The 25,740-nt window shown below is 38.0% G+C and overlaps 1 pseudogene; it reads left to right on the forward strand.

Moving 5' to 3' along the window:
* Positions 1-22,197: 22,197 nt before the first annotated feature.
* LOC115227986 lies at positions 22,198-23,066 on the forward strand (annotated as a pseudogene).
* The last annotated feature ends 2,674 nt before the right edge of the window (positions 23,067-25,740 follow it).

Below are 25,740 nucleotides of genomic sequence, written 5' to 3' on the forward strand. Positions count from 1 at the left end.
TCTTATTTAAATTAATTTGTAAGAAAATCTTAGTACATAAACTAGTGTACAAGTTTGCTTTAAACTAGTCAAATATTCCCTACATCATTTTATTTTTGAAAATATAAATTTTATTGAATTAAATTTCGATTAAGCTATTCTAGCCTCGCTAAGTCTCTGCTATTTTCTTGTATCACAGTACCATCTTCTGCCTCGAGATCAACAATTCCTGTGGCAGATACTCCTCTAACATAATATGTGAATGTATCAATGTGCTCATTTAAGGCACTTTTCCGTGTTTTTTTATTATTGTCAAGATACACCCTCCTGATAACTCGATCGCCGATGTTAAAAATGGAAATATCATTCTTCCACGTTCTTTTTCCTAACATTTTTCTTTCAGCATGGTCTGAATTCGAAATTGCTTTCGTTCTCGTGGTTTCATTCGATGACCAAAACCATGCAAGATATTCAGTTGCTTCACTTTGTGTTTCTTTATTCCCCGAATCAATTTGGTGGAATATTTCATTCATTTCGTTTTCTGAGTAGTGATTATTAACGGTGTCATCGGCAGAAGCTCCAAACATCAATTCGAATGGAGCGTGCAAAGTGGTCGAATGCTGGACAGAATTATACGAACTTGTAATTTCTTCGATGATATCGATCCATCTGAAATTCAAATTCTTTGAAAAGCACGTAGAAGAAATCATGAACTTCAATGTCTGATTCAGACGCTCTACTTGTCCCTGCACCCATGGACACCTAGGACGCCCTCTGACGTGTTTTATACGATATGTTGAGCATAAATCGAAAATTTTTTCGTTTACGAATTCCTTGCCATTGTCTGTGTGCAAAATGGTTGGTTTTCCAAACATCAGAATTATACTTTTTATTGCACTTGACACCTCCATGGCCGATTTAGTCTTTAGAGGTCTTGTCCAACAAAATTTAGAAAAAGAATCCAACCCAACCAAAAGCCAGCAAAAATTGTCATTGGCATTTGAATAATGCCGTAGATCAACTAAATCAAAAATATATCTGATATTAGAGTAGATAACTACTATCTTTCTCTGACTGTATATGCTCTGATAGGTGTTATACTTGGTCGAGTGTTCATAAGTCGTCTTGCAAGACATTGTGGACAAGACCTGAGAACAAGCATAACTTCATCTCTGCAAGATCCATAGACTAAATTCTTTAAAAGAGAAAGAAGTCTATCACGACCAGGATGTCCATTTTTGAGGTGAACATTTTCAATAAATATCCTCTGCTGTTCATCCTCTTCCACAGCGAACACATGCAAAAGAATTCCACTTGTTTTGAAAAAAAATAATTGATCCGGCGAGGAGTCTATTACTCTGAATAAGGATGCAGTTCTTATAAAATTCGCTTCTTCTCCTTTAGCAAATTGGATGGTATAATTCAGCGGTTCTCAACCTTTTTTAGACTGGGGACCACTTTTGCACTAAAATTTTTGTGGGGACCACCTTAATAAAATAAACATTTTTTGGTATTAGCGCACAATTTTTGGCCTCGTCAAAGCCAGGTTTAGACATGTTCGAATATGATTATAAAAATAACATGAACATTATGAAAATAACAGAAAAACTTTAATAGTAATTAGTGAGATTCTGATCTTGTTTGCTCAGAATAATTTTACTTATATCAGGCTCTATGTTCGACAAAGTACTCGCATATCATCTTGTACCCGTAGTCTATTTCTATATTTTGTTTTAGAAAAGTCAGACACGACATCGCCATTTCACAGTGATAAGTAGTGGGGAATACAAGTATTGATTCCAAGGCAGTTTTACTAAAATTGGGAATTCTTTATTTGTTATTTTTCGAAAATTCCTGGGGACCACCTAAAAATTTTCTGGGGACCACGATTGAGACCGCTTGATTAATTTCAATGTTTTTGATTTATACTTAATTGTAAAATTAGTTTTAACTTTAATATATTTTTATTTTTCGAAAATTCCTGGGGACCACTAAAAATTTTCTGGGACCACTAGTGGTCCCCGGGACCACGGTTGAGAACCGCTGGTATAATTTGATATTTCAGATAGGTTATAATTTCTTGCTTTTGTAGCAGATTGAAACGGACAACCCTCATAACAAAAAAAAACTAACGTGAGGAAAAATCTATTACTATTCTATCTGACGTAAACCGTTATTATTATTATTATTAGCACTGTCATAGGAACATAATGTAATTTAAACTAATTAAGTTCCCACATGTGCCACATATGAGACTATCTTTTCGGTCATAATTTTCCATGATGTGCGGTTGTATGCTATACTCCTGAGAGTATCTAGGTCGTCTCCATTTTTCAGTTGTCTTTTAACGCGTTGTAGTTCTTTTGAGATTACGTTCATGGGCAGACATGGACGGGGGATAAGAAATGCACCAGGTGAAATGCTTGTGAACTTCTGCAGCATATTCAAGCTACTGCTATGCAATACGGTCTTTCCTCATGCGGCACGTCATAAAACCACGTGGACCGGGACTAGAAGAAACAAAAATGGGGAGTACGTCAACATCTATAATCAAATCGATTATATCATCTGTAGACAAGAAGAAAAACATCGATTGCTGGATGCCAGGTCATATGGCGGGGCACTTACACTGAGCGATCACAAAGTCTTGTGGCACGATTGAGACTGAAAAGAATTTTTGGATCGCCTCTTTCAAAAGAAAATGAATCAAACCGAATTAGATACTCAGTGGAAAACTGATTACATCAGATGTTACCAAGGAAAAATACTCCCAGGCAATCATCGAAAACCTAAAAGTAACAGAAACGGTAAAAGACCCAAACAAAAGCTGGGATATATTAGAAAAACTTATTCACAAAGCTGCAACGGAAACCATTGGAACGACTGCATTCAGAAACCACTCAAACCCCGTAAACCGTTAAGAAAACAAAAATTTGTGAAAAATTTAGAATTATTAAAATTACAAATCATTATAAAGGTATAAATTAATTAATTGATTAATTTTTTCATTAAAAAAATATTGACGATTTTTTTAACGGCTCGTATTCAACCTGGGCTCGTATTCAACCGGTCACAATAAATACTATACTTTAGAAACAAGTTTATTGAACAACATAATAATTTTTCAAAAGCTCCATTAAGTTTTCAAAAGGATCACCAATTACGTTGTCACGCCACATAAATTCGTTTAGGTAGTCTTGTAAAAATTCTTTTTTGACACCTTCATTTTCTTACAACGCAATTTGTTTTTATTCCAATAGGCGTTTGTTTTATGTGATAGGGTTAGGATTAGGGTTAGGGGTTAGGGTTAGTCAATATAACACATATTATGTCACGAGCCTAGGATGTTACCGAGCCTAGGTCGTTACACTTATGGACTTAGAAAAAAATTCAAAAAAATATTTGAATTCAATTTCAAAATCGACTTTGTCAAAATAAATATTATAAAATTTTTTTTTTTTTTTTTTTTATGAAAGAAAAAGAAAGAAAAAAGTAAGCAATTGGGTGGCTAAGGGGATTGTCGAGAGCCTGAGGGTCAGCTCAACGATGCCGCGCTGCGTATTGAGTGGCAGTTTCCGCGGAGCACAGCGACCGAGATTCGCTGGAACAGCCAGCTCGTCTCCCTCCGGTCGTTTGTTTTTGTGGAGATTTTTCTACCACATGGCGGTGAGGAGTTGAGTCGCAGCCTTTCCGACGATTCCAGAGGTTTCGAAGGCGAGGGGGGCAAACTCAAAAGCGTCCGAAATACACCGGTATTTCGTCTCTTTGTCTCTTCAGCCAGCGCACTGGCGGAACCCGGGTTTGCGACAGTCCTGGGAAGCATTGTCGTCGAAAAAGAGTCGACACACGTGGCATCCCAAACCAGGGACTTGCCTTCCCTAAAAGGAAAGGTCGTCATCCCGTCGGGACGCTTGCCGTCGCTCCGGGAAAGGCCGACTGGCTCTAGGGTGAAGGGAAACCAGCCAACTCTAGAGCCCTCCTCACAACGTCATTCAGATGAGTGTGACGGGGAATCTCTCCCGGCACTCTTCTTACACGACAAGGCGTGCAAGCCGTTTGACGAATTGAGGACCCGCACCGGCAAGGGTGGGGCTGGCAGATGTCCAAACCCAATCGTAAGCTGATCCCAATCCGCAAGGATTCGTCGTCCAGTAGTAACCCCGTACTAGGAGTGGGGAGAGCTTTGAGCCAGTCACCCGTGTGCGGCTGACAGGCGCAGTTAAGGGTGGCCAGCTGGAGTTGGTCCGACTTGGAGCGGAGTTTTCGTAATGTGTTCAAGCAGAGAATTTCGTCAATTGTGTTCAAGCAGAGGATTGTGTTCAAGCAGAGGTTAATTTGACGTGGTTACTTGTTGTTGCTGTTTCTATTTTTATTATTTTTGTTATCATTTCATTATTCTATCATCTATTAATCTATCCTGTCGTTACCATTCTATTAATCGTTCCTTTTCCTTTTTCTTTCGCTTTATTGCATCATTCTTTACATGGCAACTTGTTCCTCTTGTAAATCATCCAATTCCCGCAAGAAGGGCCGCTTGTGCTCCTCTTGCGATCTGTACTTCCATCTATCCTGCGTCGGGCTCTCCAGGGCCAGCTCGGCCGTTATCCAATGCTGGAAGTGCCCGAGTTGCCTTGGTCTACCCAACGCATATCCCCAATTCCCGGGAGCCATTTTACCCCTTCTCAATTCCTCAAATCCTTATCTGCTTTCCGAAGCGAATCATTCATCCCAGTAAGGATTCCAAAATCGGCCAGACCCACTGTGGCCAAGTCCCTCGCAGCCTTGATCGACCAGGCGCTGGCTTCCAGCGCTCCTGACCCTTGGTTCAAGCTGTTCTCTTTCTTTCCCGTTTGCCTCAATTCTTCTCCCATGCGCTCATGTGCTGCTAATCACGTTTCTTCTGCCCAGCGGATTAAGGACCGTTGTACATCTTACGTCCACTCAGAGTTCAACTCTGATTGGCTGTCTGTCTCTCTTACGCCCCCTTGTAAGGAGGAACCCTCAAAACGGCCCGGTCTCGCAGAATTGCGCTTTTCCCGGGCAGTCCGAAGCAAACTCCTCCAGGGCGATATCTCTGGAGCAGTGCGCGCAATTTCATCCAACTCCTCATGTGGCTCCTCGGTGTGATGCTGTCCTGAATCAACTCCGCAGCAAACACCCCAAGCTCCCACCGACCTCCGTGCAACACCGACGTTAGTTTCGGCTCCGTCCAACCCGATAACCTCGTCTAAGGTTTCGGCCGCTCTCGGGTCTTTTGCGCCCAGTAGCAGCGGCGGGATAGACGGTGTTAAGCCCATCCACCTACGCGATCTCCTGAGCCCATTGACCCACGAATCCGGAAAAGACCTGCTATCTTCTGTCACTCGTCTTTGTTCGCACATTGTCTCGGGCGAGATTCCAACCGTCGCCAGAGATCTTCTTTTCTCTGCTGGCCTCATTGCCCTGTCGAAAGCCGATGGTGGCGTGAGGCCCATTGCGGTCGGTAACGTTTTCAGGAGACTCTCGGCCAAGATAATGTCCCGCAGGGTGGTTCCCCCCCTGAGTCTGGAGTTTCTCCCTTTCCAGTACGGTGTCGGCGTCCAAGGTGCCTGCGAAATTCTCGCGCACGGCACTCGCCAACTTGTCCAGTCAAAGCCAGAAGACTGCAAGTTCATCGTGAAGCTGGACGTCAGCAACGCATTCAACTGCGTCCGCCGGGACCATCTGCTCGAAGTGGTCTCGGCACGTTGCCCCGTTCTCTTCCCAATTGTAAAGCTGGCATACTCTGCCCCAAGCTGCCTTCTGATCCATGATCAGATCATCATGTCAGAATGCGGCATTCAGCAGGGTGACCCACTGGGCCCATTGCTGTTTGCCCTCTCTGTTGACCACATTGCACGGAACCTTTCTTCCACTGTTAACTTCTGGTACCTGGACGACGTGACGATTGGTGGACCTACAGAGGTCGGTATGGAAGACGTTAAGAGAATCACTTCCGGTTTCTCCAAGATCGGACTATCTCTTAACGGCGAAAAATGCGAACTCGTAAACATTTCTCTTGCCCCCGCCGCTCTCCGCAACACATTCTCCTCTCTCAGCAGCCTGATCGTTGGGTTAAGGCTAACGCCCACCGGCGATCTAGTTATCTTGGGCTCTCCAATTTCCGCTGATGGCATAGAAAATGCCTTATCGTCTAAATGGGACGAAATTAAACTACTCACTGATCGGATCCGTGGGCTTGGCTCGCATCTTGCGTTTTTCTTGTTGAAGAACTTTCTTTTCGTCCCCAGACTGACCTACATTCTCCGTTCCTCCCCGTGTTTCGCTGCCACAGACTCATTATCCAGAATCGATAATCTTGTCCACCAATCGCTAACATTCCACCTCAATTTGAGGTTCACTGGTGACGGTTTTACCCGTGCCAGTTTACCAACTCGCTTCGGGGGGATCGGGATCCGCTCTTGTGCGGACCTGGCCCTACCCTGCTATCTCTCATCCATGTCGGCTTCCAGGAATTCCGTTTGCTCAGTTCTACTTCCCTCTCTCGAACTTAATGAGCTCTCGGAATTCTCATCTGCATGCCGTACGTCAGAGGTTTCCAAATGGGGAGGCGCGCCTCCCTAGGGAGGCGTTGACTCGTGTCAAGGGAGGCGCGAAAAGTATTTCAGAAACATTTTTTAGAAAATTATATCTATGTAAAAAACGTGACTATATTCCGATAATAAGAGTTATTAATTTAAAAATTATATTTTTTCAAAAATTTATTTAATTTATTAGACAATTAAATAATTTTAACACATGAATAAATTCTTGAGTGGTTGCAAAAGAAAATTCACGAATAATAAAGATTTTGACGATGGTTCAAAAAATCAAAATGATTGGAATATAATCAATACCACTCCAAAGACAAGAAAATACTTTCCATCTTACTTATTGTTAGGATTCACACGTATCTTTGTTGATTCTATGGAAAAACCCCTCTGTTTGCTTTGCCTCAAAACACTTGCAGCAGATAGTATGAGGCCATGCAAATTAAGAAGACATTTTGAAACGATGCATTGAACATGTCCATAAGTCTGAAGAATTTTTTAAAAGAAAATTAGAAGAGTTTGATAACCAAACGAAATCGTTAAAAAAACTTGTTTCTGTCTCTTCAAATGCTTTACTAGCATCGTACAAAGTTTCTTACAGGATTGCAAAATGCAAGAAACCGCACAATATCGGAGAAACTCTAGTTTTGCCAGCAGCTATCGATATGGTTGAAGCAATGTTTGGCGAATCCTATGCAAAACAATTACAGCAATACCGCTTGCTGATAACACAGTCGCTAGAAGAATTGATGACATATCTGAAGATCTTTGTGATCAGTTGGTTTCTCGACTACGTAATTGTAAATTTGCTATAAAAGTTGATGAGGGAGCTGACATAAATAAAAATGCACATTTAATTGCATATGTCAGATATGCTGCAAAAAGTACAATAATAGAAGATCTATTATTCTGCAAACCATTTCCTGGAAGGAGCACGGCCAATGAAATTTTTAATATAATTGATACTTTTTTGAAGAAAATAACATAGAATGGATCAATTGTGTTGGACTTTGTACAGACGGAGCACAGTCAATGTCAGGAAATAAATCTGGTCTTCAAGCTCCTGTAAAAAACAGAGCACCAGAAATTATCTGGACGCACTGCATGCTGCACAGATCAGCACTTGTCTCAAAGAATATGAGTCCAGAACTGAACGATATTTTTGCGCAAATTACAAAAGTTATAAACTACATAAAACACAGTCCTTTAAGAGCTAAGCTTTTTGCAAAGCTGTGTGAAGATATGGATTCAAAATATACATCGCTTTTATACTATTGTGAGGTACGCTGGCTATCTCGTGCAAAAGTGATTAGAAGGGTGTTTGAACTCAAAGATCAAGTTGCAGATTTTCTTGATGAAAATGATATTGAAGATGCAAAGTTGTTCAGGGATGATGACTTTATTGTCAAATTTGCCTATTTAGTTGACATTTTTGGGAAATTGAGTATATTGAATAAATCAATGCAGGGACCACAACTACATTTATTCTCTCAAAAGGACAAAATAAAAGCATTTATGAAAAAATTGGTATTATGGAAATCAAATATACAAAAAAATATCTATGACATGTTTCCACTTTTAAACACCTTTTGCGCCATAGTGAACATTGAAGCAAACAAAGACATATTTGCTGAACATTTGGATTGTTTGTTGAAGCATTTTGCTCACTATTTTAAAGATCTCGACTGTAAAATGTTCGAATGGATACAGAATCCATTTATTGATGAAGAAGATAATCAATTTGCATTGACAACTTTTGAAAAAGAAAAATTGATAGAATTGTCATGCGATACATTATTGAAACAAAAATTTGAGAGAGAACCGCTAATTTCTTTTTGGTTGAATGTAAGAACGGAATATGAATTTTGTCGAATAAAGCAATGAAAGTTTTGTTGCCATTTGCTACTTCATATTTATGCGAAACTGGATTTTCTGCACTAGCTGCAATTAAATCTAAATATCGAACTCGTTTAGTAGTGACTAATGAGCTAAGAGTAGCACTCTCTGCGATGACACCAAGATTTGAAAAACTTTGCGCCAAGATGGAAAAAAAATTATCTCATTAACTTTTTGTTTTAAAAAATTGTTTTTGATAAAATAATAATTGTATTATATTATGGAATATAAAGGGAGGCGCAAGATTGTACTTTTTCTCTAAGGGAGGCGCGTAAAAAAAAGCTTGGAAACCTCTGCCGTACGTGGTGCTCACTCGACCTTGATTTTCCCACGATCCCTTCAGTTCAAAGGGGCTGGGACGATATTATAAAATGACAAATACTTAAAGGAATAGGAAGTTTTATTGGAAACAGAGAAGGGTTAAAGGTTAGGGGGGAGTTTGTATAATGAAACAATAGGACTACCCTATCGACTTCTTCCCAGAAAAAAAAAGAGACCCCCTCAAGTAAATTTTTTTTTTTGGATGGCACAATGCAAAACACTACAAATACTTAAAATGGAATTGGATGCCAATATTTTCGATGATAAAATTTAAAATTAATGCCAACTAGTCTGTGCTTTAAAATCGATTTCCTAACTAAAAATAATATTTTAATTTATGAATTGCTATTTTGTTCAAATAAGAAAAATTCAAAATGCTTCAAATAAAAAAAATACGCAGAAAATGTTATTTTATATTCGAAAATTTTGTCTATTTGAATGTTCGGCTATAAATGTTCTCTGCTAATTAGGATTTAAATTTTTTTATTAACAAAACAATCAAGACAAATTATGTTATTTAAATTTTTTAATTCTTTTCATAAGCGTCTTCTTAGTAGTTCCATCGTCCATTTCAACTCTGACCATATTATGCGGGAGGATTTCACTTATTGTACAAACTTCTCCGTATGGACTTTCGAATTTCTTGAGTGCAAGTGAAGGATTGGTACCATAGTCCTTTTGAATCCTTATCTACAATTTAGAATAATTTGAGTTTACCTTATCTCCAATTTTAAATGAATGTTTTGACTGATGAACACCCATGAACACGCAATCGATACCCATCCATATCTCTTACAAAAGAACGCGACATAAGTAACACAGAAGAAACACGCCTTTATATATATATTACAATTACAGATGTATGGTTATCCGGATATTTTTGTTTCAATATTTAATAGATTAATTTTAAATATTAAGAATAATTTTATTAGGATTAGGGATAAATTAATTTTTAATCTTTATAGAAAAATAAGCAAAATGTCACGACCTAGGCTCGGTAACAACCTAGGCTCGTGACATATTAAACAAACGCCCCTAACTTCACACATATTAAACAAACGCCCCCAAATTTACACATATTAAATAAACGCCCCTAACTTTACACATAAACAAACGCCCCCAGGGGCGTTTGTTTTATGTGATCCCTAGATTTCGTTTTCTCAAAAAATATAGAAATTTCGTAAATTCTGGATGTAATATTAAATCTGGAGGCCGGATAACCCTTGCCTTCTAATCAAGCTGGACCTGATTAATGCCTTTCACAGCGTTCGTCGGGACGTAATCTTCGAATCCATAATCTGTCGTTCACCTTTTATTGCCCGCCTGGTCGCTTTGGCCTACGGTCGCCCCAGCCTCCTTATCGCTGGCGATCATTCAATCCCGTCCTGCAACGGTGTCCAACAAGGCGACCCTCTGGGTCCTCTTCTCTTTGCCCTGGTAATTGATCCCGTTGCCAGAAGTGTATCTTCCCTTTTCAATGCGTGGTATTTGGACGATGCCACTATCGAAGATACTCTCGAATTCGTTATGACGACCTGAGAATTTTAATCCCTGCATTACACGCAATTGGCCTCGAAATCAATCCCCAAAAATCTGAAATCTTTAACATCAGTTCACCGTTTCTCCGCTGCCCATGGTTCTATCGAGGCATTACTTCCCAACATCCATGTCACCTCTCCCAGTAATCTCAAGATTCTGGGTTCCCCGATTTTTAATACCGGTGTCATTTCGACCTTATCAGAAAAAACATCAAATCTTGTATCAATTTCCCGTAATCTTGATATCATCGATTCCCATTCGGCCCTGTTTCTATTGAGGAACTGTTTCGCCATTCCCAAACTATTGTTTACACTTAGAAGCGCTCCATGCTTTGCCAATCCAGAGAGTCTCTGCAGATTCGACCATGCTCTCAGTTCTTGCCTCGAATCAATATGTAATGCCCCTTTCGACAATCTTCCCATCAGCGGCATCTGTGTGGGCTCAGCCATTGACCTTTCTTTACCAGCATTCCTATATTTTACATATGCCACGAGCACCCTTGTCCAAGAGATTCTCCAACCCGTTACCGAATCTCCTATGGACTCAGAGTCAGTCCCCGCAGAAAGTCGCTAGCTTGGGATGTCTCTTGAGCTTCCGCAGAATATACACGCACAGGACGAATGGGACAGGATTCTCTGTGATCAGAAGTCGAACAATCTCAACCCTAAGCTTGACCAACATCGCTTGGCTTGTTTATTGGCTGCCTCGCAACCATATCGAGGGCTTGGTTGACCGCCATTCTTATGGGATCGATTTGAACCTTATTGGACGATGATGATAAACGTCCTGACGGCCTAACGACTTTCCCCTTCGAAAATGGCAAGTCGCTCATCTGAGACGCAACTTCCACGGACACCTTCTCCGCCAGAAACATGTTTACGTAAGCCGCAGAGCCGGGCCCCGCAGCCAACCTTGCGGAATCATTAAAAGTCAAGAAATACAGTGCTTTATCGCACCGTCATATCTTTGCCCCGATCGCAGTGAAGACGTCGGGAGTCCTCGGTCCCAGAACTAAAAATTCCTTATTAAACTGGGGGATTTGGCAAGCAGAAGAAGAAATGATAATTGGGAAAGACATGACTTTTCCAACGCATATCAATAGCCATCCTGCGTGGGAATTGCCATTCCATCTTATCCTCTGCTAAATACTAAATAACAGATTTTTTTTTTTTTTTTTTTTTTTTATATGTAATTAACAAATAGTTATTAACTAACTAAATTCCCGGCATCGTAAATGGAAACACAGTTTCCACGTACTATGGCCAAGGAAATCCTTTCGAAAAGCCACTTGGACTCGCGTGGGTCTCCCCGTTTATGGGAGATCATGCGGCCAAGCTTTTTTAGAAAGGAAAGAGACTTTTCGCCGATGACGCCGGAAGTCTCGACGGCGATGGGAGTGAACAGATACCGTTCAGAGAGCTCCTTGTACTTTCCAATCTTCATCTTCTCGGTTTTGCGAGAGACTGAGCCAGGCTCGACAGCTGAAGAAGGAAGGTTGAGCTCCGAGAAAGTGTCTGAACACGTCGCATCCCATAACAGAGACTTGCCGAACTCAAACGGGAAAGTCGATAGGCCGTCGGGTCTTTTTCCGTCTCCCCTCGCAAGCCCGACGGGTTCGAGGATTGATGGAATCCCAGCGGCCGTAACAGATTATTTTCGTTTTTGGATCTAAGTTTGTTTATTAAAAAAATTGTTATCTTTCAAACGATAATAATAAAAAATTGAATTCACGGTTTTATTCCTCAATTTTATTCCTGTTTTCATCAAAGGATTGTTAAATTTATCTTCAAGGTTTTGTGTGGTATTCTCAAGGTCACAGCGTTTCACTTTAGGGACGCGTTTCATCCATTGCGCACGACAATTAATCATGGTTTCACCTTCGGCTCGATAATAAGCTTAAAATTATAGCAAAGTGAGAATTTAAAGAAATGTCAGAGATATTGGATTGAGCGGATAGGTAAAATAATTAAGATTAATTCAAATGACACAAAGTAATATGATAATACGAATAAAATTAAAAGAAATTATGAAATTGAAATGGCAACCACAAGATAGATAGTAATCAAACATTGACATACAAAATATTTTAAGTAATTTAGAAAATCCTTAGTTTACAAGTTGACTACAGTACTGTTTGAAAACCTAAAATGAAGATCGGGAAAAAAAGCTTTCTAGAAATCAAATAGTCTAAACAATATCTTAATTATTCTTATGAAATTGAAAAAATGATATTATTGTGGTTAGATCATATTAGTGTTATTAAAAATTCTAAACCAAGACTGACCAAAATGAAAAGACATTTGTCAAATTGTCTAGACACAATTCCTATTATTCCAAGAAATTTTTAGCACGATTATTATAATGAGTTTTATCGACTATATATTTGCATTAACGGCTATTCGAAACGATTATTCTGTTAATATTGGAAAACTTTGCGCTTTCTATCGATGGATCCTTCGACAGGTCGTTTTTTGACCCAAACATACAATTTAAAGAATTTCCAATTTTTGCCCATTTCTGTCGTGATAATATTCACCGTCGTTACGATTTCGGGCCTTATTTCGGCTATCAAGAACCACAAACTGAAGGACAACGTCGATTACATCAGGTTTGGTGAATGTATAGAATTATTTCTAGTGCTATTGTAGAACTTTACCCGACAAACAAGTACTATCCACTCTTCTCAAATGTTGTCGCAATACTATGTAGTCATTTCACCTGCAAATTTTAGCCTTTTTCGTGTTCTACTTTCGATATTCCTATTTTATTTGCAATTCAAAAGAAATCAACGCGAAATTAATTTTCTTTAACTGTTTGTCGGTATTTCTGGGCTATGGAATTGTCTTTGGAGGAGTTATTGTGGCAAATGTTGAGGTAGGCACAGTTTTTATATTGTCTTAGAAGTCGAAAATAAAGTGGCTTCATTATCTTGGTGCTGGAATATACATGACTTGTCAATCTGCATACACTGCGATTATTACTTACCTTAGCGTGGCCGTCAATCAACATTATATTGTTGTCGCTGTCCGTGCCCTAACTTTTATTATTTCCTCAGTTTGTTCTATAGTGGGTATTCACTTTGTTATGTAATCTTGATTTAGCTTTTATTGGATGTCTTCCTCAGTTCCAGGAAAATTATATGGTTGATCAATGTATATTTTATTTCAGAGTGTTGTATATTATGGAGCAATCTGCGAGTGGGTGGGCGTATTTGTCATGATCGCAATGTTTGCAACATTAATACCCGAGCTTGTCACATTGCGAATCAATATTGTGTTTGATGTTGACGATTATTCTATTTTACCTGACAACCTATAAATGTTGGCGAGTTTATTCTTTTATATTTTCGCAGTTTAATTTCTAAAAGGATTAGATAAAAATTTTGTTTAGGTTAAATTCTAATCTCGGTTATAAATTAGCGATCATCATTAAGTTCAAATAGAATGAAATCAGTCAAAAAATACGAAAATTGATAGAAAACATGCCCCAGAAAACATAGTTTCGGGGAGGAAAGGCGAACATTAAAACACACTACTTTATGGATAATTTGAAAGTAGTTGAAGTTGAAAAACTTCATAAATATGATATTCTGGGAGGTAAATTAGAAATAATTTAAAAAGCCAAAGTCAAAATACTTCCGATTGTTATTACCTGGTATGCGATCACATCAAGTATTTTAAAATATATATGGATTTGATTGGCATTAAAGACAGTGTTCTGGCGTACATCCAAACGATTGTATTAAAGAAGACGTTAGTAGGAATGTTCGTAGAATATAAACATACTTTCGAAGACGTAATGACTAAAGCATTGATTTTCAACAAAGACTATGCAGTTTGGAACACTCACCAAAGTGGAGCTAACTCGATGAAGAGGAGACATGATGAGGTGACAGAAAACGAATACTCTGAGGAATGGAAAAATAATAGCAAAAGGATCACGAAAGGTGATGGCCGTGTTCAGGAAGGCCCAGGACCAGTAAATTGAAAATTTTAATTAACCTAACTTTTAATTCCTTGCTTTTAATTACATAATTGAATTCTTAATGTGATAATTAAATCTGGCAAGCCATGTTAAGGTTGTTAATAAATAAATACATTTTAGAGGAGTAGATTTAGCCTATAAATTGTTCAAAGCAGCAACCTCAGCGCAAATTAAATACCCCTACCCTCTCTACATACTCCACGGCTTTCAGAGCAGCAAATCAAAGTGGTATCCAATAGCAGAGAGCCTGTCATCTAGAGGAATACAAGTGCACGTGTTTTAAACAATTTTTAGGTTTATGCCGTGGAAGCCCGAAATCACGGAGAAAGTCCATATTGTGGTGCCCATAGCTACCCAAATATGGTCCTCGACCTCGAAAGACTTCGAAATAAACTGGGACATGACAAAATTAGTATAATCGGACACAGCATGGGGGGAATCACTGGATTGTTGTACGCCCTCGAATATGTAAGAACAATTCAAACGAGTTGTAGGGACACTTTTTGGCCGATTTGGTTGTAGTTGATATAACTTTGTTTCCTGAAATCAAGGCGACTGATTTTTTTAAAACTCTTTCTCGCGTTCGAATACCAGAAGGATCTGAGTTGAGTCAGTCATCCCTCATAGATCGAATTATTGAGGAAACTGATTTGCTGATTCCTGTCTGTCGTTTTCAAACAGTTTTAGGCACAAGAATTGAGGTCGTTTTTGGAAAGCAAAATTATTTTTAAAGAAGGGAAATTCCAGTTTTCGTACAGCCAAGAACTCAATCATTTTGAACATGAAATCGGCCCCATTCCCGCAGGAATCTTCCAGGAGTTGGTTATGTTTATTGGGGGTGCTGACTCGTCTTACATGACGTTTTTAATTTTTATTATGTTTAGACGAGAAGGACTTTTTAAGATGATTTCAAATTTTCCACGACAAAAAGTCATTTACGTGGAAGGATGCGGACATTCTGTTTATCGGGAGGATTCGGAGACATTTCTCCGACATGTTTTCGATTTTTTATTTCGCTAGTTTTTAACTTTGTTCTATTTTTAATGTTTTTTCATTCTTTCGCTTAACTGGTGAAATATTTAATAATATAGAATTCATACTTATCTATAAAGAATAAATTTATGATTAAAATAAGAATTAAAGATAGATTAACATAATTATTTATTTGATAATGACATTAAACATTTCAATAAATATTCATTCTATAAATAATAAATTTATGATTAAAATAATCATTAAAGATAGATTAGCTCAATTATTTAAAAACATTAAACATGTTAATAAATATTCATTTTACAAAGAATAAATTTATAATTAAAATAAGCATTAAAAATAGATTAACTTAATTATTTAAAAACAACATTAAACATGTCAATAAATATTTAAAAGTTTGTTACCGGCCAATGTCGTGCGAGTATTTATATGCTCTTTTTTCTTGGATAATCTTCATAACCCCGACCACCACTTATTTAATCTACATGTACATAGACAACTAATAGCAATAGTTTCCCAGAGATAACTTTGGATTTTGGCATTAAATTTCCAATTTTTCATTCCATTCTAATTCTATACACGGGAGGGTTTTTTGTACTTGTCACTATTCTCGACCCGGGCTATATTCCCAAAGGTTTCCCAATTTTAATCAGTTCAGAGACCTACGATAATCCAAAAACTGTTTTCTCTCAGGTTGTGGTCGAAAACTTTACTTTGATGCTCAAATGGTGTCGAACCTGCAACTTTTATCGCATTCCGAGATCAACTCACTGTTCCACATGCGACCGATGTATTGAGGTGGAGTCAATATAATATTTGCTGTAGAAATTCGACCATCATTGCCCTTGGGTCAGTAATTGTATTGGAAGAAGAAATTATCGACAATTTATATTTCTTTTGCTGTTGGTGGTTGTCCACGGAATCCTGGTAAATACAATGTCTGGGTATTATGGCTTTAAAGTCTGGAGAGGCTCGACCGTTCGGGCTGTCAGGTTTTCTTTTATTTGTCCATTATTCAGCATCGCATTGTTTTTTGTGACTTTATTGGTAATATTTCCTTTGCTGGTGTTACTGGGTTATCACTGTTACGTTGTGGCCAAAGGTTTTACCACAAATGAAGAGGTTTTCATTTATATAGTCAGATTAAGATTAAATGTCGATATGAACGGGAAGGCAATCCATTCAGTGAGGGAATTCTGATTAATTTTGTCAAATTATTTTTCTCCCCACAATATCCTTCGTAGAGTGACTTATTAAAACATAGACTTGACAAACTGCAGTCAAAATCAACGAATTGTGTGCACTGTTATCGGAATATATATATGCGTCGAGAAAATGGGAAATGTGCTCTATTTATTGTTATTCCTGGTAATGCAGATCGTTATACTATGATTGTGCCTGGTTAGTCACTTTGGTTGAGTATTAGACATTAATAAATACAATCATATTGCTTCCACGGATGAACTTTTACATGGCACTCCTGGTTATTCTACATTTGTTTGATTAAATTTTATTCTCCGTTTATTAATAATAAATTTAGTTAGCAGCCAGTAGAGACCCTCAGTAGTTGACCTATTTTTGTATCAATTATCATGATTGATTAAAACGAGTTTATTAGTGGTTAATAAATATTATGAGAATTGAATATCAATGGAAATATTATGTCTTATTTGAGGGTTGAGAATGACAGTGTATGTACCACGAGGGGACACACTGCCACTCACAATGTCCCCATTATCAATAAACCCCATAGAACGACCACTGAATAATTCAATCACTTCATAGCGCACCAATCCAGCACCTGTCTTCACTGCAAGTCCGTGGGTCACTGAGTGCCCCTTATCAGCCTTGTTTAAAAATGTGAGTGCAATCCGTCCTCCCTCCAAGTTCCTTATCCACACGGATATATTCCTGCACTAACAAAACTCAATAAAAAACAACAACCCGATAATATAAATATCCAGGACTTGCCAGTTTGTCCTGATTCAGGGCAACCAATTTATCATTTTTCAATATTTCTAAATCTCCAATGCCCAACTTGTTCAAATCCATGGAGAGAAATAACGGAGAAGGAAACATTGACCACATAACCAACTGACTTTTCATCTCCTGCGTCGAAGACCGAATTATCTAAAATAAATCAGCAAAGTCCTACTGGCCCCGAATCTACAAAGGCGCCCGAGCGAACCACATCAGAAAAAAAAGCAGATTTATCTTCATATAAATTGACTGTCTCAACAATGTCATTCCAGTTGGTAATAGTCCTGTTAAAAACGCGGAATACATTGCAGAACAAGGACATGTAGAATACTTGTGAAGACCCCCAACCACACGAAAAAACAATCTTTCTTTCAGTCGTATTCAAAAAGTATCCCAAAGAAAGAAACCCTTGAAATATATATTTAACAGTATGGTGACTAAAAAGGAGACATACCCACGGAACGTTCGGCTAAATCTGAGGAATATCCGTTGAAATGAGCATAATCAACCTTCCATAGAGCAAACTGTTGGGAATCACGTTCAAGGTGTCCAAGAGAACCAGGAGTTCCTGATTTGGTGACATTTCCTATACTTCCCGACAGTCCTAGTAGATATCCCATCGAATGAATCTAAATTAGAATGATTGGCTATACATAGGTTGATAAATCGGTCATTCCTTGGGGAAATCTGGAAGGATCGGGTCTCAGATTGTCGGAAAATCGATTCTTGGCCATCCAACAGTCGTCGAGGAGAATAACTTCAAATCCGGCAGTTCTTAGCCCGTAGTAACTCATCAGGTCAACAGTCCTTCGAACAATGCGGTCACTGATGGTAGAGTGGGATAAATGTTACTTTAAACAGTATTTGTAAGGAAGAGGGCAGTCCCTGTTGCAGTACAGATTGCTAAACCATCCCATTGGAGGTGTAAGGGCAAGTCCGTTTTGTAGGCATGAAATGAGTCCATAAAATACGACAAACAGAAATGAGATCATGATAATATAAATGGAATTTTTAAATTTGTATATTTTAAATTAAAATTTTAGAATATTAATAGAATATTTTTTATTTTAATAAAAAGAAGAGTTCATGGCTACCCCCCCTTTGTGGAAGTTTTTCACTTTGACTTGCTGAAAAAATTGAAGTTTATAATTTTGCTAAATTGAATTGATTGGAAATGTCGCAGCCGGCTTTCGGACGATAGCTCATAGTATTAGCGGTCATTAATGCAAAGAATAACATTCGGCTTTTAAGAAAAATATTGCTAAATTCTGATGGCGTCGGATTTTCCATTTTAAAAAACATTTCCCCGAACCTAGTTCTTCCAATATCCAAAATATCTTATCAGATGTTTTATTTTGCAGATTTTATTAATAATTTTCAAAGTTATACGCACTCTATTGTCAATATCGGTGTAGAAAATGTTTTTTTGATCGAAAATAACGTTTTAGTATATAATTATGTTATTGGACTATTCTTCAAGCTAGCTTACTATTAATCAAAAACACGCCATTTGAAATTCCAATAACCAAACCATTTTTTGTCTGAAACCTCTGTCCAATTTAATTTTCATTTAAAATAATTATTTGTAAACAAGCACGAGTGTTTTTCAGTTACTAATAATGGGAGAGTCTGCGTATTTTTTATTTTTATCTCATGAGTTTTTAAAAGCAAATGGAAACTGAACAACAAAAATGCCATATTCTTATATATCTGGACCTATGATCATTTTTTATTTTAATTAAGTCAAAAAATTAAACATTATAGTCAACATATACACTCAACCCTCTCAAATTGGCCACCTCTCAAATTGGCCATTTTTAACAATTTACCTCTGGAAAATTGAAAAAACTCCACAAATTTCAATTTTTTTTGTATTATAATTTTTATTCTTCAAAATTTTTTTAATAAATTTTAATTTTATTAATAAAATTTGTCCCACATTACTTCTTGTAATATTTATACTCGTCTGAATTTTAATCAGAAAAGGATCAATCTTTATTAACCAAACGAAGCTAGATTAGTTTTATATTATAAATCGTCACGCTCCGGCAGCCAGTATCGCGTGCGTGTTGCCACGAAGAACTGCAATTCCGATACGTTGGCGAAGCAATACCCCTCGCGACTGTCCCTCCTTCGTTTAGCCAGCATCGCCCCAATTTCCTTGAGAAATTCCGCGGTTTTGGATCCCACTACACCAGACGTCTCTATCGAGATTGGGACAAAACGGAAAAGTTTTCCGATCTCCAATACTTAGAATCTTCGCCTTTTCCGCTGCATTAGCAGCCCACCGGGCGAATGAATATTCCGAAGAATCATGGACTGGGAGAACGTGTCTACGCACGTCGCATCCCATGCGAGTGATTTTTCCCTGGAGTACGGGAAAAGAGTTATCCCATCGGGCCTTCTGCCATCTCCCCGGTCAAGCCCGATGGGTTCCAGGTGTGCTGGAAATCCTGCGCTCTCGAGGGCCCGTCGTATTATGTCGTTGAGTGCGGCATGGCGGGGAGCGCGACCTGCACTCCTCTTGCAAGACAAAGGGTGTAGTCCTTTGGAATCGACTATTCCTCCACACCGGCATCTGTGTTCCTGACAGACGTCAAGACCCAAGCGTTGTGCAACACCGATTCTCACACAATCGTCGTCCATAAGCGTACCGAATGAACTGCATGGAAATGCGTGGAGCCATGCACCACTCCCGTGCTGTGCCCCGGATAGCAAACAGACGAGCCGGTGTTGGTTCAACTCTTGCTTCAGGTCATCAACGACAGCCTTGCATGATATTGCGTCCCAACAATTCTGTCTCGAGACATCATCTGGGATTGAAAGTCCGGCTTCCTTCCATTGCAAGCAAGCCTTGTCAAATACTGTGTCCAAGGAGAGTCCAGTAGTGTTACGTAGGATTTCCTGGACGAGATGACTGCAGCTTGAAAGCGATGACAGATATGCCGGGAATGCGAAATCCAGCGCCGACCTGAGACCCGTTCCTCCGATGCGTGTAGGAGCTTGCATTGATTCCAACCAGGTTCGTCAAAGTGGATGTTCAAGAGCGATTCAGCTGAACTTCTCAGAGTCCTATCCAGTGTCTGTAGAATGTCTCGATGTTCCAAGCAGGGAGAACAACGGAGAGCGTATTGGAGTTTAGGCAAGCCAATGCTATTTTTCAAAAGGAAGAATGCAGTATGAGCATTGAGTAAGGAGAGTTTCTCCGTAACTCTAGAAAGACCCTTGTTTTCCAGCAGATGGCACCGCAGTTCCTTTTCGCCAAGTGGGCACCCAAGAAAGTATGCCCTCTCCCGAGGTAAGACAGTAATCCCAGGTAATATCGATTCGAAAGACTTGACCACGTTGATAAAATCACTTTCGAGTATGTGATATTTATCAGCTCCGATTTCTTTTATTTATATCAAGCCCGAGTTTTCGTAGTACAGGCACGGCTTGTGACAGAACGTCAAAAACTTTTCCCCACGGCCCTCCAATCGTGGCATCATCAAGATACCAGAGGTTCAGTTCCGCGCTGATGGAACGTACAGTTTCGTCAGAAAATAGAAATTTTATCTTGTAAAGACGAGAATCCTCATTTTTGTGTCAGCATTTGGCCGAAAGATTTCTTTGTTTAATAAAAAATTTCTCGAAAAACAATCAACAACATTCTTTTGAAAAAAGATTTTCTTCTCTAAGATAGCAAGATACACAATCTAGCCTCAAAAAGTATCAAATCTTAAGTTTTCTGAACTTGATGCAAAATTGGTTGAATGGATGGATTTGATTGAGTCTAGAGGTATCTTATTTAGGGTCTAATATTTAGGCGGTTTTCTTAATAATGCCTTAATTTCTAGTAAGCCAATGTTTTTGCGAAACAACTTAAACTAATAAATTTGAAAGACTCATTGAATAATTTCTTGCATATGAATATGCAGAAAATGATACAATAGAACAGATGGACAATTGCGGAAACATTGAAGATGAAAATGATGAAAATATAAATGATGAGGAAGAAATTAACAAAAATGACATTGTGGTCAGGTTAACGACAATTGAAAAAGATTTATTAAAAAACATTGAAAACGAGAATGATGTCTTACTAATCTCATCCATAAGACGTTACAAAGAAAATATAGTGATATCTAAAAAAACAAATAGGAATTGAATTTTACTTTAAAAAAATTATGCTAACTGAAGATAAATTAAAGTAGTTTCTTTGAAAAATTATCGATTTTATCCTCTAATTGGCCATTTCTCAAATTGGCCAACAAAATTGAAGGAACCATAAATGACCAATTTGAGAGGGTTGAGTATATTTCATAACTTTAATATTTCATAGAAGCACTGAAAAAATAGAAGTTAACTAAATTAGATAAGTCGCCGAGCGGATGGATAGGCAATTTCCACGTAATATCGCGAACGATATCCGCTGAAAAAGCCAGCTCGTTTCACGACTGTCGTGACTCCTCTTCGAGATGATTAAACTAATCTCTGAGAGGAGTTTGAGGACTTTGGGTCCAATTATCCCACTGGTCTCAAAAGCGGGTATCAGTCAAAGAGTCAGACAAAAAAACATATATAACTCTGTAAGCTATCAAAGACGCTTTGATACTGACAAGTCAAACAAGTTATATTTTTCGACATCCGGCGACAACGTCTAGAATTTTAATTCTCTAATAATTGAAAATATGAACCTTCCACTTCTTTTTTAGGTATATTTAAGTTGGTTTCAAGATTTTCAGCTTCAAAGAATCCCATAACTTTTTAGGTGAAAACTGATCAAATAGTTATAGTTATTTATCCAGATGTTTTCTGAATCTTTTAACGTGAATGGAGTTGCTTCTTCATTTTTTAAAATTTGATATTATGTAATAAAACAATAAATGAAACACCGAGCATTCTCAAGGATATATTTTGCAATAATTTGAATGAAAAATGTTTCTATGGAAATAAAATGATTCCTCCTAACTGCTCACTCTTAAAATATGATAGTCCACACCTAGTAATAAAATCAGCTGAAAAAAAAGCTTCCAAAGTAAAAACAAAATCCTAAGCAACAGAGCAAGCTTCCCAGAGTCCGGAGAAATGACGAGAATTCGAATTTCCAGACCAAGCAAGACAAAATGTTATTTCAAACCGAAGAAATTCTCGACTCTATTTTGCCTCCACAGTATCAGTCTGGTCACTTAGCAAATAGCGAATGGCAAGAAAATGGTCAATTGTGGATGCAACAGGTGTCCAGCAACCCTGCCACCAGACTGGACGTGATAAATCTCCAGGAGGAATTGGACCGAAGATTACAGCAGCAACAAGCCCGGGAAACTGGAATTTGTCCCATTCGGCGTGAAATTTATTCACAAACATTTGGTAATGAAAATAGCCTTTTAAACTAGACGAACTAATTCGTCAAGAAACAATTATTTGTTCGGAACGAGGACTACTACTGCTCAGAGTCCGGGACGAAATAAAAATGACTTTGTCGGCCTATCAGACGCTGTATGAGAGCAGCATAGCCTTTGGGATTAGAAAGGCCTTGCAGGCAAAAAACAGGAAGCTGGAGACTGAGCAGAATGTTGATGATACTGATTAGTTGAGAGATCACTGATTTAGAAAACGAAATTGAAGAACTGACACGAGTCGTCAATGAATCAAAACAAAAATGCGAACATTTGGAGATTAAAATTATGGAGCAACGACAGGCAGAGGAAAAGAAACATCAGGAGGAAATACAATTTCTCAAACGAACCAATGTCCAATTAAAAGTAATTAATTTCGCATTCACTTAAGACTCAACTGGAAGGGATAATCAGTCCCAAGAAATAACAACTACTTAATTAATACTAATACAAAAATTCATTCCTGTTCAGTAAAATCACTTCAGTTAGAAATGTAGAAAAGTTCTCAGATAAAGTAAAGAAAAACCTCAATTATTTATTCTACAATTAAAGAATGCAGATGAAATGAGTGCAATAAATAGTCTAATATTTATAACTCAACATTACAACTGATGCGATTAATTTATCGTTATACTATTTCCCGAAATTAAAACACAACTCATAATGTACCCATCCTATTTCAAAATAATAATTCCTAACATTAACAATGTAGAAAAGTGTAACATTGCTATTAAAGTAACAACTCATTTGGGAATGCGTGAAATAAACCGTCCCACTACAGACTTTGCAATAGTCAGTTTATTAAGGAGGATGGGAGAACAGCCATATTTCATAATCAATTGGAATCGACAGGAATAGACTTCCTTCCTGTCATCAATAAATGTAACTCCCCCCACAAGCGGACAGAGTATTAACTTTTCATGAGTCTTAATAAAGTTAATCTGAACAATCCCATTCGACAGAGAAAATGCGATGTAGTCATTATTTCTAAACTTATCCACCAAATATGGCATTCGGGAACCAGGGACGGGGGCCTGTGTCCCCACATCAGTAGTAGTCTAAAAATAACCCAAACAACAAACCAATCTAACATTCATATAACTAGTAAAATGAATAACCAGACTCACTTTTCTGACAACATCAGGATGAGGTTGATTAATATTGAAGAACAGTTCATTTTTATCAGCATCAATGTACTGCACAGTACTACCACTCACAAAAACAAGTACAATCTATCCGCATGGTGCAATATAAGAGTCATGTCGTTAAAAAGAACACCAACACTCCCGTCCGACAGTTGATATCCAAACCCATAACTATCCGAATAGTCCAACCACTTGGAAATAAAATAGATCGGCCGACAAGAAGGATCCTCCGCATCATCTACCATTGTCCATCAAACAAACGTTCTAGATTAGACACATGTTTTGGATAGTTGATAAATAATTCTTCCAACTGAGACTTGAGATCTTTCAAATGGCCAAGAATTGGACAGCATGTGTCCTCAATGTCCGGCCCTCTCAACATATCTTTATCAAATTGTACAAAAAGTACCATTTCCACAAATCACCACCATCTTCCCTGTCGGATTAAAAGACTCGTTCGATTGATCAAATCGCGGAGTCGTGGTCAAACAACTTGTGGGCAAAACAGGAGGAAAATACCCTAAAATAGACCATAAATATACCTGGAAGAACGAAGCCTCCAAAGTCTGTGGAATCGACAATCTCTTGGTTGGATCAGTCTGAAGGAGTGACAGAATGAGTGTCTTAGCACTGGAATCAGTCGTAGGAACTGCAAATTCATTTTTCTGAATCCTATCATAAGTCGTTTCCAGTTTTTCAGTATCAAACGGTGGTTTTCCCACTAACATTGTATATCTACTCCATCAGCCACCAATCCATACAAAACACAGCCCAAAGACCACGAATCGACCTTAAATCCATGTCCTTTCTTATTCAAAATCTCAGGAGCTATGTAGTTGGGAGTCCCGCACATTGTCCTGGGCAATCACAGAGGAAAAGAACTTCTTGGGATGTCCATTGATGACTTTTGTGGATAGTCCAAAATCCCCCAACTTCACTTCCATGTTACCTGAGAGGAACACATTGCCCAATTTGAGGTCTCTGTGCATAATCGAGAGGTTGTGGAGGTAGTTTAGAGCGAGGGATATTTTGTGGGTAAAATAACGACTTTCTACCACAGTCAGGCACTTTCTTCGACGGAGGAGTTCTGACATGGACTGAAAAGGTCAGAAATAGTGGGATTTTACCCGACGATTGCATATTTCGAGGATTATGTAAACATTTCTGTCATCTTCGAAAAAGTCGATGAATTTGACAACATTTGGGTGGTCGAGAGTGCGATGAATTGTCACTTCTTGGATCATCTATGATAGTATAGTGGCCTATACCTTCCTTCTGTTGCTCTCATTGGCTAATATTGACTTGGAAACTACTTTTCCTGCGTATAATTCTCTGTTTGTTGTATTTCTCAGTTCGTAGCATTTTCCGAACCCACCCTGGCTTGGAGGAATGTAATTGGTGAACCTTTCCTAAGAGTTGTCCTCGGGAATATTCGCAATTTTTATTTCTGTTGTAAATAGTGGAGGGGACATCATTATTTAGGCTTTTGCTACTCTCCACCATAACAATATAAATTTTAGCGCAAATGTATTTAAAAATCTATTTTAAATTAATTAAATAATTTATAAATCTAAATATTTGTATTTGAATTATTTTTTTATAATTATTTATTCTTATTGATTCGTGAATATTTATCATTTTCTATATTTTCTTGTTTATTTTTCCGGGAGAATAATATCAAATTATTAGATTTTTTGTAAAATAAATTTAAAAAGAATATTTAAAGCACTATTTTCAATCTTATTTACATTCAATAAACTTCACAAATTATTCAGGGATATCAGATTTTTGTAAAACTTAAATCTGCAAGTTGTGAACCATAAAAACTTTTCTTGTGCCAATTTAAATTAATTTGATGTATTCAAACCTTTATTTACTTGTTCTTAAGCTCCTTTACATATTCTCTTATTACATCACGGCGATATGCGATCAATTAATCATAATGAAAAATCCATT

Source organism: Octopus sinensis, unplaced genomic scaffold (genome assembly GCF_006345805.1).
Source record: "Octopus sinensis unplaced genomic scaffold, ASM634580v1 Contig08756, whole genome shotgun sequence".
In the NCBI taxonomy this organism is placed as follows: Eukaryota; Metazoa; Mollusca; class Cephalopoda; order Octopoda; family Octopodidae; genus Octopus; species Octopus sinensis.